At 37.9% G+C, this 11387-nt stretch overlaps 1 pseudogene; it reads right to left on the bottom strand.

Moving 5' to 3' along the window:
• Positions 1–1700: 1700 nt before the first annotated feature.
• On the bottom strand, positions 1701–9082 carry LOC147513263 (noscapine synthase SDR1-like; annotated as a pseudogene).
• Between the last annotated feature and the right edge of the window lie 2305 nt (positions 9083–11387).

Below are 11387 nucleotides of genomic sequence, written 5' to 3'. Positions count from 1 at the left end.
GGAGATTGGAACACGGATGCAAATGCAATGAACTAATATCAAATACTAATTAACTAAACATTGAAAACTGGGATGCAAAAAATCAGTCTTGAATAACTTTAATGAATAACTAACTAAAAATCATAAAGTGGATGTAATTGCACCGAACTAACCTCAAATAATAATTAACGGAAATCGAAAACTTGATGCAACTGCATTGAATTAACCTCAAAGAATTAATAATGAGAAATTGAAAACTGGATGCAACGTGTTACATTAAACTAACCTCAAAGAATAATTAATGGAAAATAAAAACTTGATGCAAATGTATTGAACTAATAACCCTAAAACATATTTATATTATATGTAGGGGAAATAAATGTCTCGACAAATATAGTTTTGCATTTTAAGTAGTGTTTATCTTAATTCTTTTATTGTGATTGGGAATGTCTTGCTATTCAAGTAGCTTCAATATTATCTTCGCCACAATGGATATTCTCACAAAACTTCTATTGTTAAACCTAGCAATAAAAAAAAGTCGATGAATTTTATCAAGGTTTGATGATTCCTTTTTATAGAAAGTGGTGCAAGAAATTTAAATGAGTAATTAATATAATTTTTAGAATAATTTAATATAACGACACCCGTTCGTAGGACACGTTCATGTGATAAATCTTTTCAAGTGGGAGTAGTGTATTCTTTGAAGATATGGAAACAATCAATTTGTTTTAGAGATTTGTGCACATTAATACGTAAGCCGAGCTGTGATGATTTACCGCTAAATCACCATAAATCTAATAAAACTATTATACAAGCTAAATCGAGTTTAAGATAATTTCATCTGAAAATTACGGATTAATATCCTAAACCACAAAGTGAAGAGGCTATCTCAATTTGATCCCTTAGTTTCCAAGTACTTATACACCATAATCGCTGCTCATTTACGTATTTCGGCTTATTTTCAATAAAAATATATCCTGATTCGAAAATTTGCCGCTAACTCACCATAAATCTAAGAAAACTATTATACAAGTTAGATTGAGTTTAAGATAATTCTATTTGAAAATTACGGATTAATATCCTAAACCACAAAGTGAAAAGGCTATCTCAATTCAATCCCTTAGTTTCCAAGTACTTATGCACCATAATCGCTGCTTATTAACGTATTTCGTTTATTTTTAATAAAAATCTATTCTGATTCGAAAATTTTCCACTAAATTACTATAAATCTAAGAAAACTATTATACAAGCTAGATCAAGTTTGAGATAATTTTATTTGAAAATTATGGATTAATATCCTAAACCACAAAGTGAAGAGGCTATCTCAATTTGATCCCTTAGTTCCCAAATACTTATGCACCATAATCGCTGCTCATTAACGTATTTTGGTTTATTTTCAATAAAAATATATTCTGATTCGAAAATTTGTATGTGACATTTTGTAAAGCCTTTTAAGCACACAAAATATTTAATAGATCCCGAGCGTATGCCCGGGTCCAAAATCTAGTAGGACTCTAAAAATAAAGACCTAATTGGCTAATTCCATGTCTTTGCTTTTTTGATAAAACACTTCCATTAACCTAATTAATTCCATGTCATTTGTTGCATTTAAGCCTTCTTGGGAGTTGGGACGCTTTTGTGTCCAACAATATTGGATGCGATACACTCGAATTCCATATGTAATTCAGAATTTCAGAGACTCTTACTGATTTTATTACAAACTAGGATAACATTACAAAAGATAAAATTGAAAGAAACCATTTTTCCTTGCAACACTCAATTGTGGCATCTATCATCTCCTCGTCACCATACTTGAACTTGAATCCCAAATCCAAGAGCTTCTTGGAGGAGAGGTGAACTGATTTTTCTTCTTCCAAGTTGCTTAAGAAACTGAGAGAAATAACATTGTAAAACTTCATTAGTTTCATAGCAGTTTACAAAAATTATTTCAGATTAAATACTACATTTATCTAATGAAATTGCAATGCCAAATGGGATCAGAGTAACCATCACAAGAGCTTCTTGGAGGAGAGGTGAACTGATTTTTCTTTTTCCAAGTTGCTTAAGAAACTGAGAGAAATAACATTGTAAAACTTCATTAGTTTCATAGCAGTTTACAAAAATTATTTCAGATGAAATACTACATTTATCTAATGAAATTGCAATGCCAAATGGGATCAGAGTAACCATAATGTAAACAGTAATTAAAATGTATTCAGTTGGAAATTTGATTTCTGGGTATTTGATGGAGAGTAAATCAGACAACTCATGGATTGTGACATCAGCTCCGGAACAAATGTGCACTGCCTACCTTCTGATATGATTTGGGGCATTCAAAGAAAAATATGTGTGCAAAGGCTACATCATCAATGTGCACCCTATGTAATACATTATTACATTTATCCCTTTCATTGTCCTCAATCAGCTGCTCTTCAGTAGCTGTAGGAAGAAAGTGCGCTGCTTCTATTCAGTTGTCTGGTACTGTTGTACACTAAATAATTGTTGACGATAAAACAAAGTGCTCAATTACAAAACATAGGTAGAAAAGAAAATTTCTTACCGAAAATCAGTGGAAGCCCAAAGAAGAAAGTGGATGGCATGTTAGAAGTGATAAAGGGGCCAATAACCACTAAAGGAAGAATTGTTACCACCTCCGGTTCATGTTCGTTTGAAAACTCTAGAGCAGTTCTTTCAGTCAATGTCTTTGGAACCATATATGGAACTCTGAGATGATCAAGTTTTCTAATTATCTCTACATCAGTCCATGTACTCTCAGTTTTGTATATAATCCTTTGTACTACTAGTGATCAACAATGATGCAGCACCAGAAGAAGTATACACAATTTCTTCACTGTTTTAGACTTCAAACATGTTTGTAGAATTCCAATAGTTCCACCTATGTTTTGATTAAAGTTTCTTTAGGTATCTTTTGTTCAAAATCCATAGGATGAGAGTCGTGTAAAGCACTAATACATCCATCAATAGCTGCTTCAAAACTTTCTAGCTTTTCAAGATCTACATAAAAAATTTGTAGTTTTTCTCATGCACCGGGATTTCGGGAAGATCAATAATGTGGCTTATATCTTCCTTGAATCCTAGATAAATAATTATTTAGTTGGAATTAGTTTAATGCATTATTAACGCAAAATAAGTATAACATTGCAAGCTTCCAAATCTTCCAATCTAACAGGACGAATTAGCGATTTAGCATTATATTGTTCACGTGTGGGGTGACGAAGAATATTTGTCGCTCATCAGTAGAATTTGCTTAGGTGAACAATATTAGTACGGAATGAAATTTAGAATATGATTAGAAACTATAAATTGCAAGTTAAACTATCAATAATTGTTGCGCCATTGAAAACATAGCAAAAATCATGAAATTAAAATTGCTGAGAACATAAACAAGTTAGTGAATCAAATATTTGGATCAGATCTAACGGTTGCTTGGACAGAGTAACCATGTTGAAGGAGCCTCATATATAACCAGCCATGAAGCTATTGTTGGGTTTGTGGAACCGTCGAGCTTTGCTCCGGTGTCCGACCTTATTACCTTTATTTTTCAGTTTGGAGAAGGAGGTGCGACACGTGCTCAACCATGCTTTGGACAAGGCGCGACATGCGCTGAAAACACTGGAAGTCGGGCGCGACCCGCGCTCACCCATGCCTTGGTCAGGGCGCACCCGCGCTCATGCCTTCCGAAATTTTCACTGATTTTCGATATTTTGGCCCAAAGCCCATTTTCTCACCTTTTTCTATGTTGTACCTATATAAAGAAAATAGAATAGGGTTTTGAGACAACTTTGAGAGATTCATTTATTGGGTATTGTGGGAGCTTTATTGAGCTAGGGTTTGAGTGAGGCCTCTTGTTCTTGATTCTTGATATCTCTTGTAAACTCTCCAATTTTTGCTATAAAGGAAACTCGGCTCTTGTGTGGATGTAGGTAACATTTACCGAACCACCTAAATCTTTGTGTCTCTTTGCATATTTACTTCCTTATTTATTGTTTGCTTGTAATGGGTGATGATAAATTAGTGGTTTTGCTTGTTTGAGTTTGTTGTGATAACTACCAAAGTCTTGGGTGGGTGATTTTCTTGGTGTGAACTCTAAGTTGAAATCATTTGGGATAGAAAGTAACTAGATTGAGGTGTGACTTTCTAGTGAAATCTCCCAACAAGTGGTATCAGAGTTACAGTTGAATCATTGTAACAAAGTGTGTGAGGAAAGTTTCCACCTTTAGCATTGGAGGCTAGGTGTTTGAAGAAATTCCTCTGAGAGGTTTTACACCGTTGTGTTGGTTCAAGTGGAAGTCATGACAACAGAAAAGGAAAGCTACAAGATAGAGAAGTTTGACGGAACAAACTTCGGCTATTGGAAGATGCAAATCGAGGACGTACTCTATCAAAAGGATTTGATGGAAACACTGATAAGTGAGAAGCCCAATGAGATTCCGCAAGGCATATGGGATTTGCAAGATAGAAAGGCCTTGGCCACAATCCGATTGAGTCTTTCGAAGTCGGTAGCGGCCTTCAACATTAAGACTGAGAAGACGGCGAAGTCTCTCATGGAGGCACTTACTACGTATGAACAACCCTCAGCCGCGAACAAAGTCTATTTGATCACCAAGCTATTTAGTTTAAGAATGTCGGAGGGGACCTCCTTCAAGGATCACCTAAATGAATTCAACCAAACTAAGGACCAATTGGAGTCGGTTGAGATTACATTTAGTGATGAGGTGTTAGCTTTGGCGATACTTAGACAATTGCCTCCAAGTTGGAAGGTGACGATGGCGGCTATTAGTGGCTCTGCGGGAATGACCAAATTGAAGTTTGAGCACGTTGTTAGTATGATACTAACCGAGGAAATCCGGATACAAGATTGTCCTTCATCTTCGGGGTCAACTTTGGGGTCGGCATTAAGCACTAAAAGTAGAGGAAGAAATTCAAACAGAAATCGTGGTAAGAAAAAGTGGAGGGGGAGATCGAAATCTCAAGCCCCCCGATTACAAAGCGTTGAACACAAACCTCGAGACATAAGTGAAGTTGTATGCTACAACTGTGGTAGGCTTGGCCACTATAGTCCCAATTGCCCGGCACTAAGAAACAACAACAACATTAATAAGAACAAGAAAAAGAATCAAGAAGCTAATGTTGTTAAGATGGTAGATAATGCCTTAATATGTTCGATGGAGCAAAAGAAGGAGTCTTAGGTACTTGATTCCAGCGCATCTTTCCATGCTACCTCACATCGAGAGTTCTTTAAGAACTACACCGAAGGTGACCTTGGAACGGTCTTTCTCGGTGATGACCAATCTTGTGACATTGTAGGCAAGGGTGACGTGTATGTCAAGATGAATGGCTCGTCATGGTTATTGAGGGACGTCAGATACGTTCCAGATTTGAGGAAGAATTTGATTTCTGTGGGGCAATTGGTGAGTGAATGATTTGTTACAGTCTTCACCGGTAACACTTGGAAGGTCTCGAAGGGTTCATTGGTTGTTGCAAATGGTAAGAAAGATGGTACTCTCTACATGACCACACATGGGTGTGAGTCGATTGTCGTGGCACATGGCAAAGAGGATCCGAATGTTTCTCACTGCAGACTTGGTCACATAAGTGAGAAAGGAATGAAAATCCTTCACTCTTCTGGTAAACTCCCAAAGTTACAGTCGACTAAAATTGACTTCTGTGAGAACTGCGTATTTGGAAAGCAGAAGTAGGTGAGTTTTCAGAGAATGGGTCAGACTCCGAAAGCTAGAAGGCTTGAATTGATTCATACAGATGTCTGGGGGCCAGCTAATGTCTCTTCACTTGGCGGAAAGTTATATTTTGTGACTTTCATTGATGACCATACTAGGAAGGTGTGGGTCTATTTCTTGAGACACAAGTTAGAAGTATTTGAAGTGTTCAAGACTTAAAAGGTCATAGTTGAGAATGAGGCAAGCTTGAAAGTAAAGAAGCTGAGATCCGACAACGGTGGAGAGTATGAGGATTCAAGTTTTAAGAAGTATTGTGCTGACAATGGCATAAAGATGGAAAAGACTTTGCCAGGGACACCTCAGCAGAATGGGGTTGCAGAGCGGATGAATAGAGCACTGACAGAGAGAGCTAGGTGTATGCGTACACTAGCAGGCTTGCCTAAGCAGTTCTGGGAAGAAAGTGTTAGCACAGCAGCTTACCTGATCAATTGAGGACCATCAGTACCTTTGAATTTTAGGATTCCAGAGGAAGTGTGGAGCAGGAAGGATGTAAACATTTCCCATTTGAAAGTGTTTGGTTGTGTGTCCTATGTCCACATTGGTGACCAAGCTAGAAGCAAGCTTGATGCTAAGTCACTAAAGTGCACCTTCATCGGCTATGGCGGTGATTATTTTGGGTATCGCTTTTGGGATGATCAAAATCGAAAAATCATTCGTAGTAGAGATGTTGTGTTTAATGAGAAGGTGATGTACAAGGACATAGATAAAGCACAAACCAAGGAATCGGGTGCAGAGAGCGGCACAGAGTATGTTGAGTTGGAAGACTTCGATGTAAGTCGTGGTATAGTGGGAGCCCTACAGTCAGAGGATGACAGTAGTAGTGACTCAGAGAATAATGAGGATACTACACCACCGAGTCCATCTCCACCTTGTGCCCCAAGGAAGACATCCAGGCCACATATACCGAGTACTAGATATCCGCCCTCCACCTATGTGAATTACTTGCTACTTACTGATGGTGGCGATCCTCAATATTATGATGAAGCATTGGAGGCGAGTGATGCAAGCAAGTGGGAGCTTGCTATGCAAGATGAGATGAAGTCCCTCATCTCTAATGGCATGTGAGAGTTAGCCAAACTACCCATGGGCAAGAAAGCTATACAGAACAAATGGGTGTTTAGAGTCAAAGAGGAACATGATGGTTCCCAGAGATACAAAATGAGGCTAGTAGTCAAGGGTTTTCAGCAGAAAGCAGGCATTGACTTCACAGAGATATTCTCCCCAGTGGTGAAACTGAATACTATTCGGTCAGTGTTGAGTATTGTTGCAGCGGAAGATTTGTATCTTGAGCAGTTGGATGTTAAAATTGTCTTCCTCCATGGTGACCTAGTTGAGGAAATTTACATGCAGCAACCGGAGGGTTTCATCAAGAAGGGTAAAGAGAATATGGTATGCAGGCTCAGAAAGAGTTTGTATGGTTTGAAACAAGCCCCTAGGCGGTGATACAGGAAGTTTGATAACTTCATGCAAGGAAATGGCTACTATAAGTGCAACACTGACCATTGTTGCTACTTCAAGAGGTTCGACTCCAGCTATGTCATCATGTTGCTATATGTTGATGATATGTTAGTAGCGAGTTCTGATATGTTAGAAATTGGGAGATTGAAAGAGAAGTTGGCAAGTGAGTTCTCTATGAAGGACTTGGGTGCAGCGAAACAGATTCTAAGGATGAGGATCATAAGAGATAGGCAGAAAGGTATTCTGGAGTTGTCTCAGGCTGAGTATGTTGAGAAGGTATTGAATAGGTTCAACATGGGTAGTGCGAAACCAGTTTGCACACCTTTGGCCGTCCACTTCAAGTTGTCCAAAGAACACTCTCCCAAGACTGTTAAGGAAAGAAACTTCATGGCTAAGGTACCATACGCCTCTGCCTTTGGAAGTCTTATGTATGTCATGGTTTGCACGCGTCCGGATATAGCCCAAGCAGTGGGAGCTGTCAGTAGATTTATGTCTAATCCTGGCAAGCAACATTGGAAAGCCGTGAAGTGGATATTGAGATATCTGAGAGGTACTACAGAGAAATGTCTATGTTATGGAAGGGGTGTTGTGCAAGGTTATGTGGATGCCAATTTTGTAGGTGAGGTAGATCGCAGAAGAAGCATTATTGGTTATGTCTTTACAATAGATGCTACTGCAGTGAGTTGGATTTCTCAGTTACAGAAGATTGTTGCTTTGTCTACCACAGAAGCAGAGTATGTGGTCGTTACAGAGGCAAGCAAAGAGATGATTTGGTTACAGGGATTGATGGAAGAGCTTGGGATGAAGCAAGAGAGGAGTGTGTTATACAGTGACAGTCAAAGTGCTATACATCTTGCTAAGAATTCTACCTTTCATTCTAGGACCAAGCACATTGGTCTCCAGTATCATTTTATCCGATCTCTGTTAGAGGATGAGGTTTTGGCACTTGAGAAGATCCAAGGGAGTGAGAATCTGGCGGATATGTTGACCAAGACCATACCTATTGAGAAGTTGAAGTTGTGTTCAACTTCGGTGGGTCTTCTTGCTTGAAGACCATGATGGATGAGCCGAGTGTTTCATTAGTAAATTGGATTTGGATTGAGTTGTTACAATTGAGATGTGATGTGCATGTAGATCTCAAAGGTTCTAAGTGGGAGATTGTTGGGTTTGTGGAACCGTCGAGCTTTGCTCCGGTGTCCGACCTTGTTGCCTTCATTTTTTAGTTTGGAGAACGGGGGGTGACCCACGCTCAACCATGCTTTGGACAAGGCGTGACATGCGCTGAAAACACTGGAAGTCAGGCGTGACCCTTGCTCACCCATGCCTTGGTCAGGGTGCACCCGCGCTCATGCCTTCCGAAATTTTCACTGATTTTTGATATTTCGGCCCAAAGCCCATTTTCTCACATTTTTCTATGTGTACCTATATAAAGAAAATATAATAGGGTTTTGAGACAACTTTGAGAGATTCATTTCTTGGGTATTATGGGAGCTCTATTGAGCTAGGGTTTGAGTGAAGCCTCTTGTTCTTGATTCTTGATATCTCTTGTAAACTCTCCAATCTTTGATATAAAGGAAACTCAGCTCTTGTGTGGATATAGATAACATTTACCGAACCACCTAAATCTTTGTGTCTCTTTGCATATTTACTTCCTTATTTATTGTTTGCTTGTAATGGATGATGATAAATTAGTGGTTTTACTTGTTTGAGTTTATTGTGATAACTACCAAAGTCTTGGGTGGGTGATTTTCTTGATGTGAACTCCAAGTTAAAATCATTTGGGATAGAAAGTAGCTAGATTGAGGTGTGACTTTCTAATGAAATCTCCCAATAGCTATATATCCTGCACCACCTGTAACACAAACTGTACCCTTCTCTCTTTCCATTTTCTAAAAGACTACCCTTTAATCTCATTTTTATCTGCTTATATAAAACTTAAATCAATCAAAAGTACAAAATGATTTCTTGGAAATTTGCATTTGGCCGGATTCTAATGAATTCGGTCTATATACACATTTTGATATCGATAAGTATCTTCTTGACTGATTTCTTTTCACCTTGTCTTACATAGAAGGATTGATTTCTCCTCTTTTAAGTATAATTAATTAACTATATATTAAAGGCATGCTAGATAGTAGATACGACATATTCTATAATTTAGAAAGACATAAAAATCTTTGAGCTGCACTCACAGTTGCTTGGTCATTATACAGGAAATAGTGTATAAAGTTTTTACAGTTCATTATAATTTAACAACACTAACATGTAACAGCTCACTCTAATGCATTGTATATGGCGACTTGCTACCATGTTTTAAATTAGAGAACTTTAAAGCAATCATTTGAAGTTGTTGTTGCGAAATACTTTCATGAACTGAATACTGACTGAGTATAAGTATATGATCCCCCCAATATGCCTTGGTGAAGGGGCGCACGCCTATTAGTCTTGACCAGTAGGGTTTATCCCGAAGAGCGAATATCAGTACTGAAAGTTGATCCTTCACAATTCAAGGGGCGCACACCCTATAATATGCCCTGGTGAAAGGGCGTTCACCAAGGCATATTAGAGGGTGCGCCTCCTATATTTATACTCAGTTAGTACCCGTTTTCCAACAAATACATTCCATAACAACTTATGGTTCAAATCTAGAAGTTAGGTAAAATTTATTATTCATAATAAAAAGTTGAATCAAACACTACAAAAGAATTAGGGTTAATTTGTCTAAACTCTCCACATTTGTCACCAGTTTATAATAAACCCCCCACATTTGTAAACATTATGATTTACCCCCCACGCCGTCTGACTTCTATCCCAGTTCCGTTGGTATTTCACCTAATACCAACATTACCCCTCAATGATGTACATTGACTAAATTACTCTAAAAGATTTCTTTTGTCGTTTTCTTACTTTATTACCAAAACTATCCTTTAAAATAGTGGGAAAACTATTTGGGTTTTTATTATAGTAAACCCCTCTAATTTTATTGAACTATAGTTCTTAACCTCTGTCTGACAATTCAACACTCCGTTGACGACATTCTCAATTCTTCTCTCTGATAAAACACATAAATGTTATATATTTATGCTCAATGTTGTATTAGTTAGTCCGTTTAATTTATTCGTTTGATTTAGTTAGTGTATTTTTGGTGGTTTTACAGGAATTGGACTTAACATGATTAAAAGTGTGGAAACTGTCGAGATTCGGGATGTCAGTGGCATGAGTTCCCCTAGTCTGGTTGGGCCTTGTTAAAGCATGTGAGTAAAGACAAGAGGAAATAAAAGAAAATGGAATTTGGGCCTAAAGTTTAGTCTGGGTCCAATAGCTTAAGACTGGACCATGTGTACCAAGCAAATTCTTAGCACTTAAATAGACCAACCCATATACACTTCCAAAGCCCATATACACTGAGGCCCGTTCCCACCCTAATGCCTAGCTACCGGACCACCGAATTAGTCCTTAAGACTCTTTCCTTCTCCATCGCGAACAGACTCCAAATCCCTCAAATCCCGCCGATACAAATCGAATAAATCAAAGACCGCACCATCATAAGCCATCGATATGCCTAACTACTCCCACACTACCTGATCATACCCACAACCATTCCATGTTTCTGACGAAAAGAATAGAGAAATCTTTCCTTAGTACCGACCGAATCCCGAAATTGTTGGCGCGAGCTAAACCGAATTAGAACTTTCCCAATTCAAATAAAACACTACTGGTCGTGACCTAAAGAAAAGCTATATAAACAGGGGAGACAAAGATTAAAAAGGGGCGCTCGACAACACAGAAAAACAAAGAGCCGAAGAGCAAGAATTGGAGCGAGAAGAAGAAGGCCAAGCCGAACCTACTGTCGACATGAGTTTTTCTTTAACTTACTTTAATTTTAGTTCTATTATTATCATGTGTAACTAAACTCTGTCTAGGACTTTGATGAAACTTTAGATTACTATTTGTATATTGGTTCGATATACAAACAGTAATCTAAAGTTCGTTTTAATAATTTCCAGTTGGTTTAATATTGATTATATTCTTCTAAGTTCGTAATTTGATAGCGAAAATTTATCTTTCATATAGTATGTCACGCATGCGATATAGTTCGATATTCGTCGTTATTGATTAAGCCCGTTTTAACTGTTTGTATCAAGTTTAGATATTACTCGTGCCGTAAAAAGACGAGTAATCTTTTGAGTT

This window comes from Coptis chinensis, chromosome 3 (genome assembly GCF_015680905.1).
Source record: "Coptis chinensis isolate HL-2020 chromosome 3, ASM1568090v1, whole genome shotgun sequence".
NCBI lineage: Eukaryota > Viridiplantae > Streptophyta > Magnoliopsida > Ranunculales > Ranunculaceae > Coptis > Coptis chinensis.
Note: the sequence above shows the minus strand (reverse complement) of the source record. Positions and strands in the feature narration are given on the sequence as shown.